Source organism: Eptesicus fuscus, chromosome 6, assembly GCF_027574615.1.
Source record: "Eptesicus fuscus isolate TK198812 chromosome 6, DD_ASM_mEF_20220401, whole genome shotgun sequence".
In the NCBI taxonomy this organism is placed as follows: domain Eukaryota; kingdom Metazoa; phylum Chordata; class Mammalia; order Chiroptera; family Vespertilionidae; genus Eptesicus; species Eptesicus fuscus.
Window position 1 is genome coordinate 2099893 of NC_072478.1, and position 7283 is coordinate 2107175.

Below are 7283 nucleotides of genomic sequence, written 5' to 3' on the forward strand. Positions count from 1 at the left end.
TGGGATGTTCACGCGGGTCCCAGTGGGACGCTGCCTCTCGGGGCTCCTCGGTGCTGCTCGGGAGCCACGTCTGCCAGTGTCTGCACGCAGACCGTGCCCTGGGACCAGGCCTAGAGTCACTGAGATCCCTGGTACCTGGCGCTGCACCCGCTGCCTCTGTGAGGATCCGCACTCCCTCCTGCAGACTCGGGAAGGCCAATCGCAGTCCGTGGGGAGAATGGGAAGGGAGGAGAGGGCGTGTCAGAGTGGATCCCTGGACGATCCGGCTGGTGGACCACGGAGCCTCGGGACATCGCGTCACAGAGCTGACGGTGGAGCCTCAGAGGGGCCTGTGTCTTGGTCCAGTCAGCCCTCACCGCCCGCCAGCTACTTGGGCACAGACTTCAAACAGCAGGAACAATCCCCATCCATGGACAGAGACTGAAACAGCAAACCCCTGCAGCGCGGGCGAGGCGGCTGGAACGGCACGTTTGCTGTGCTTGCAGGAAGGATGGCGCCTCGCATGAAAGCTGTCACTGTGAAGCGGAAACTCCATCCCAGCGTCATTTCTCAGGAACATTCACTGTGTCGCTGCGCCTGCAGGTGCTTTCCTCCTGGTGCGGGGCTGAGAGCCCTTCCGGGGACTCTAGGGGTGCTGTGAGTTTCCCTTCTTTCCCCCCGTGCACATACACTAAGCATTAGAAGGAAACAGCAATCATGATGGACATGTTTACAGTGACCTCGTTTCTATAACCATAATGAGAACATTGGTAGTTGTATAGGCAATATTCTCACAACGTAAGTGTTATAGTTACCACCACGGCTCACCGTTTCCCTGCGCTAACGCTGCTCTTTAACTGATGCCGGACTCCCAGCAGATGGATAGATGGGAGCCCAGTAACAGCAATTAGTTACGTGTGGGCATGGGGACCCAGAGCAGAGTAAGCCACACGGACATTTCAAAGTGCCAGAGTGACCCCAGATGTCTTGGTTTTGAAATCTACATCCTTAAATACATCCCACAGAAAAATACGTCCATGTATTGAGTGAGGCATGGATGACATAGGCTACAGAGTGTTTTCAAATGCTGATCAATAATTCTGGAGCCAATGGCTGTCAGGACACACGTACACACACATGACATGCATGTGCACACATGCACACACAGACACACACATGCACAAGCATACACACACACTTTATCTTGGTGGTAGAGCAAAACTTCCCTTGCTTTTGAACATGCCCTGTCACACACTTGCTCCTCTAAAGCTCACCAGGCCCTCTGTATGGACGCTGACTGTGGAAAGACCAACCTCAGTTCCAATGGCGCGGGCTCAGGACATCTCCGCAGCCAGAGGTTCTCCATCTCTTGCTCGAGAAACCCTCCGTGCACTCTGTGGGGGCATGTGTGCCCATAATTCATTCCTCCCCCTCCGGCCCCTCCTCAGTCTCCCCTGACGTTCTGTCCTCTGGGCATCGTCTCTGACATTGGACACTCAGGCCTCCATCCTTGGACTCCTCTTTGCTTCGTGCACTTGTCCCCTTGGGGATCACAAACAGAATATATTTCTAATTAGCTTATGTGTTTGTTAATTTCTCTCTATAGCAACACACACTTTTTTATAAAGAGGCCCTATGTAACTTTTCTTATATGTATTTCCAGATAATTTATAAGATAATTTATAATTTTCATGCTATTATATTTTACCTTATATTTGTACTAGAGGCCTGGTGCACAAATTCGTGCACCACTGGGGTCCCTCGGCCTGGCCTATGGAATCAGGCTTAAACTGATTCTCTGACATCCCCCGAGGGGTCCCAGATTGCAAAAGGGCACAGGCCAGGCCGAGGGACCCCAATGGTGCATGATCAGGGCCTTGGAGAGATGTGGGAGGTTGTCCAGCTGGAAAGGGACTGTGGGAGAGCTCCGGGGAGTGTCCGGCCCATCTCACTGAGTCCCGATTGGCCAGAACCCAGCGGCAAGCTAACCTACTGGTTGGAGCGTCTGCTCCCTGGTGGTCAGTGCATGTCATAGGGAGCAGTTGAGCAGCCTTAGCATATCATTAGCATATTATGCTTTGATTAGTTGAACAGCCGACCGGATGACTGGACACTTAGCATTTTAGGCTTTTATTATATAGGATGGGTTACTGGTATTCAAAAGACAATTGTGAGGTTGACTATGAAAAATAATTATTTTGTAGTAACTATTATCTATTTGGATTGGACATTGTTCTGGAATTAGATCACTGCTACATTTATAAGATCACTCAGTAAGCTTTTTAAAAATATATTTGTTTATTGATTTGTGAGAGGAAGGGAGAGGGAGAGAGAGATAGAAACATCAATGATGAGAGAGAATCATTGATCGCTGCCTCTTGCACACCCTACACTGGGGATCAAGCCTGCAACCTGGGCATGTTCCCTGACCAGGAATTGAACTGTGACCTCCACTGGCCAGGCCTCAGTAAGCTTTTTAAAATCTCATCTTATGTTCATCCTGTGAAGTTTTTCACCAAGGAGCAGTCTTTAAATTTCCATTTATCACATCCCTAAGGTGTGCATGCTGGTTATACCTGTATGTTGCTGTCCACGCATTTGTACACACAGTGAATACTCAAGTGCAATGAGATAAGAGTGAATGCACAGCCCTGAGACCAGCATTTAGACCAGTCTCCATCGCTGAGTGAATGTATAATTTAACTACTAGAGGCCCGATGCACGAAACTCATGCAAGAGTAGGCCTTCCTTCCCCTGGCTGCTAGCACCGGCTTCCCTCTGGCCTCCAGCAGGCACCCTGGACCCGGGCTTTCCTCGAAACCCTGGCTTCATCTGGAAGGTTGTCTGGAAGGACGTCCAGTCTAATTAGCATATTATGCTGATATTATTATAGATTAATTAGATTGGTGTTTGCCAATGGACCAACAACAGAGATCACATACTAAACCTATTTTTATCTCAGTACCTGTTATAACCTCATGTACATAGTAGGAGTTCAATTAAATAGTGTGGTTAAGAAATTCAGAGGGAAGTGATGTATATAATGAGAGAGAAAAGGTGAGGATCAACTCTATCTAATAAAATCATAGTGAGAAATAAAATCTGCCCACCTGGCATGGCTCAGTGGTTGAGCTTTGACCTAGGAACCAGAAGGTCACGGTTCGATTCCTGGTAGGACACATGCCCAGGTTGCAGGCTCAATCCCAGAGTGGGGCATGCAGGGGGCAGCCGATCCATGATTCTCTTATCATTGATGTTTCTATCTCTCCCTCCCTCTCCCTTCCTCTCTGAAATCAATCAAAACATATTAAATGAATAAATAAATAATCAAATCCGCTCTACACAATCCACGTGGAAAGAAACAGGAGAAAGGAGTTGGACCCTAAGCCTGAAAGGAAAGTAATCACCTTCACAATTATCATCGTTAAACCCAGTGCCCTCCTTTTACAGACCCGACAGGAGCAGGGCATTAATGGGGCTGATGCTTTAATCCTCCCGACTCTGTTGGGGATGAGAGGAAGCTTAGCAATGCTGTCCCAGTGAGGGGCTCCGGTCTCCTAAGACAACAACGGGCAGTTTCCCGGGTGCCACGATTAATATTTTGAAATCCATTTATTTTTCTGAATTCGTACAATGGTCAAACGCCAAGCTCAGACCACTTGGTTGGTGAGGGTAAAGCTAACCCAGTTTCCACAAGAATCCCTGGGCTCGGCTGACTTGTGAACGGCAGAACTGATGGCTGTACGGTGTGAGCCTGTGGGCATTCCCGTTTCAGTTGAACTAACTTTTGATTTTTTTTAAAAAAATATGTTTCATCTAAAACAGAAACACTATAAATAGGTCAGGAAAACAATCCTAAGTTAGGCCGTGTTTATAAATATTTCATAAAATCATATATAAATATTCCCAAATGGTTCTCCATGTCATAGATATTTGACTTGGAAAATACTTCCCGCACTGTGGCCAGATTGACAGATTGTGAGCGGGAAGACGGCTAATGTATGTGCACTTTGATTGGACAATGACACAGCTGCATCACCTCATCGTCAAAATGATGGCCAAGAACTTCACTCAGAGCTAATCTCAGAGCGCAGCTTAGCAAAATTAGAATTACAAAAGAGCACACCTGTTTCAGATCAGATCTGGGTAAACCTCCCTTTTTGTCTAATGTCAATCTTCTGACGAGAGCAGCTGTCAGTTTTGTTTGAGGAAGTAAAAATAACCCCAAGAGAATGTATTTGTGACAAAGTGAACTTTAATCATCTTTGAGTCTTGCTGTCTGATCATATATTTTTTTTGGTCTGTTATTACATGGGCACTAGTAGAAATCAGCTAGTAAAAGAGACTCTTTAGTTTCAGGACTTAAAAAACAAAATAGCCTCTCTTCTTAGACTCCCAGAAAACAAAATAAAGTTTTTGAAGGGTGTAGACAGTGAATTTGAAGACATAGAAATATCCTAAATGAAAATAGAGATATAAAAGAAAATCAAAGGAAAGAAGGAGCATCAGTGAATTAGTCAAGTTCTAAGGACATTGCATAAGTGTAGTCAGAGTCCCCCAAAGAGGGTGGGGTGTCGGAAAAAACTACTTGAAGAAATTGTGGTCAAAATAATTCCAAATTAGATGAAAACCATGATTCGAGAAGCATAGATTCAAGAAGCTCATGAAAACCATGTCCAAAACCATGAAGAAAAGCTCATCAAGGCAAGTAATAATCCAATTGCTCTAAAACTGGTAAAAACCCTTGAAAGCTGCCAGAGGAAAAGAGACACATTATATAAATGGGGCCAAACATAAGGGCAACAGCAGAATTCTTCTCAGTAATGAAGATAACAAGAGAGTAGGGCAGAGTACTGGGAAAAACATCCATTTCAATCTGGAATTCTATACGTTGAGAATATTGTTCAACATACAGGCTTCAAGGGGGACACTTTTGGACACAGAAGATGAAAAACATTCATCTGCTACAGGGTCACCACAAGGGATGTTAAAAGAAATCTCCCAGGCAAAAGAAAATGGTTCCAGGTAGAAACATGGACCAAACAAAAGAGTGAAGAGCGATAAAGTTTTGTTGGAACACACACACACACACACACACACACACACACACACACGGCATAAAAGCAGCAGAGAATGAAAAAGTGTCCTCCCGAAATGACATTTCAGCCCACTCCTTACAAAGCAGGCAAACATGTAAGAAGACCAGAGAGGACTTTGGAGACTCAGAAGAAAGAAGAAGCTCCTTACTGTAGGTGTGTGAACAGGACGTTATAATGAAGGACCGAGAATAACAACAACTGACCTAGAAAATGGGGGGAGGGGAAGCCATGGTCACGAGCGGCCCCATGCACCTGTCAGAACACAAGAGGCTCCAAAGACCAAAATAACCTGTGAATGTTAGGGTTAAAAACGTTTCTGGACAATTCTGTGTATGATGCAGGAAATCCCCTACCACTTCCAGTCACAGAAAAGCCATCAACCCCCAACATAAACAGAGAGAGGCTTATGTTTACTCACATCAGGAAAGTGTGGGTGTCTGATGGTCAGAGAGGTCCAGCGTGTTATGGAAGACCCCAAATCTGTTCCTTTCTCTGAAATATTTTTCTTAGAGCTTCCTTTCCCCTGTGGCCTCAGGGTGGCAATGCAGCTCCAGGAGCAACAAGAGGAAGGAAGGAAGAGAGAGAGGGAGGGAGGGAGGGAGGGAGGGAGGGATGGAGGGAGGGAGGGAGGGAGAGAGGGAGGGAGGGGAGGAAGAAAAAGAAAGAAAGAAAGAAAGAAAGAAAGAAAGAAAGAAAGAAAGAAAGAAAGAAAGAAAGAAAGAAAGGGAGAAAAGAAGAAAGAAAGGAAGGAGGGAGTTAGGGAGGGAGGGATGGAGGAAGGGAGCGAGGAAGGAAGAGAGGAAGAAAGAAAGAAAAAAGAAAGAAAGAAAGAAAGAAAGAAAGAAAGAAAGAAAGAAAGAAAGAAAGAAAGGAAGGAAGGAAGGAAGGAAGGAAGGAAGGAAGGAAGAGAGAGAGAGAAAAGAAGAAAGAGAGAAAAGAAGAGAGAAAGGAAGGAGGGAGGGAAGGAGGGAGGGAGGGAGGGATGGAGGGAGGGGCTTCTCCAGGTACATCTTCCCGCATCCTATGCAGGAGCATCTCCCTGGCCGCCTGTAGCTGAAAGGGAGTCTTGGCAGTGGAATATCTGAGGTGTCCAGGAGCCACAGGAGGGGAAGGCGGGGATGAAGGCCTTGGCAAGGACTTCAGGTGCCTAAAGATCCTCAACATCCAACAGTAGCCCAACAACAAGGAAGCCCAAATGTAAGAAGACCAGAGAGGAAACGGATAGCTCCAGAGAAAGAGGAGGCTCTCTTAAAAAACAGCAACACACGTCACCATATCTTCATGGGCCTTTTACAGTCTTGTAATGAATTGTGCAAATGGGTTGGAAAGTTTTATTAAAATGTCATGTTGTAAACTAGTAATTACAACAATGGAATATGTCATAAGAGTTTTTAAAGCCCATAACATCATCCCCTGGGAAGCAACCTACAAAAACATGCTGAGGAGTAAGTTATGAACAGTATTCAGTCTGGCTCTAAACCTCTGCTATGGGGGGAGAAGTAAAGTCAAATATCTCTGTCTCTCTCTGTCTCTCTGTCTCTGTCTCTCTGTCTCTCTCTGTCTCTCTCTCTCTGTCTCTCTCTCTCTCTCACTCACACACACACACACACACACACACACACACGAAAACCCTTCACTGTGAACAAGGAAACATTGTCACTACCATAGACCGATGCCTTTCATTCCTCACAGAATCAAGTAAATGATAGCACGTGATTTTAGAAAAAGGGGAGATGAAGGAACAATGCGATCAAACTGATGGTGAAGAAAACTTTGCAAGAAATATAATTGTAAAGCAATTAACAGTCCAGATAGAGATAGACTGCGTTAACATGGAAGAGTTTGTTTAAATATTTTAGAATTCGCAGCATACAGATAAGAATGCAGGCAAGATATGGTGATGGAATAGGTCAGATAAAGTATCAGCTTGCAGAACTCAAAAGAGAAATGAACGAGAATGAAATCAGCACAGAATGGCAAGCTCTCTAGAGAACACTGGATCTGCTGAAATACTAGTGACCCACCCTTCCTGTTTATTTTGGGCGGGAGAATGACTATCACCTCACAAGGGTGTGAGCGACATTAATTGGAATTTAATTGTGATATTAATTGGGGTGATCCATCTCTTCCATGTGGCAGTGTTCTTATGGACATGGTGTCGATCAGAGTGACTACACTCCATGCCCACTGTGCTCCTGTCAGTCA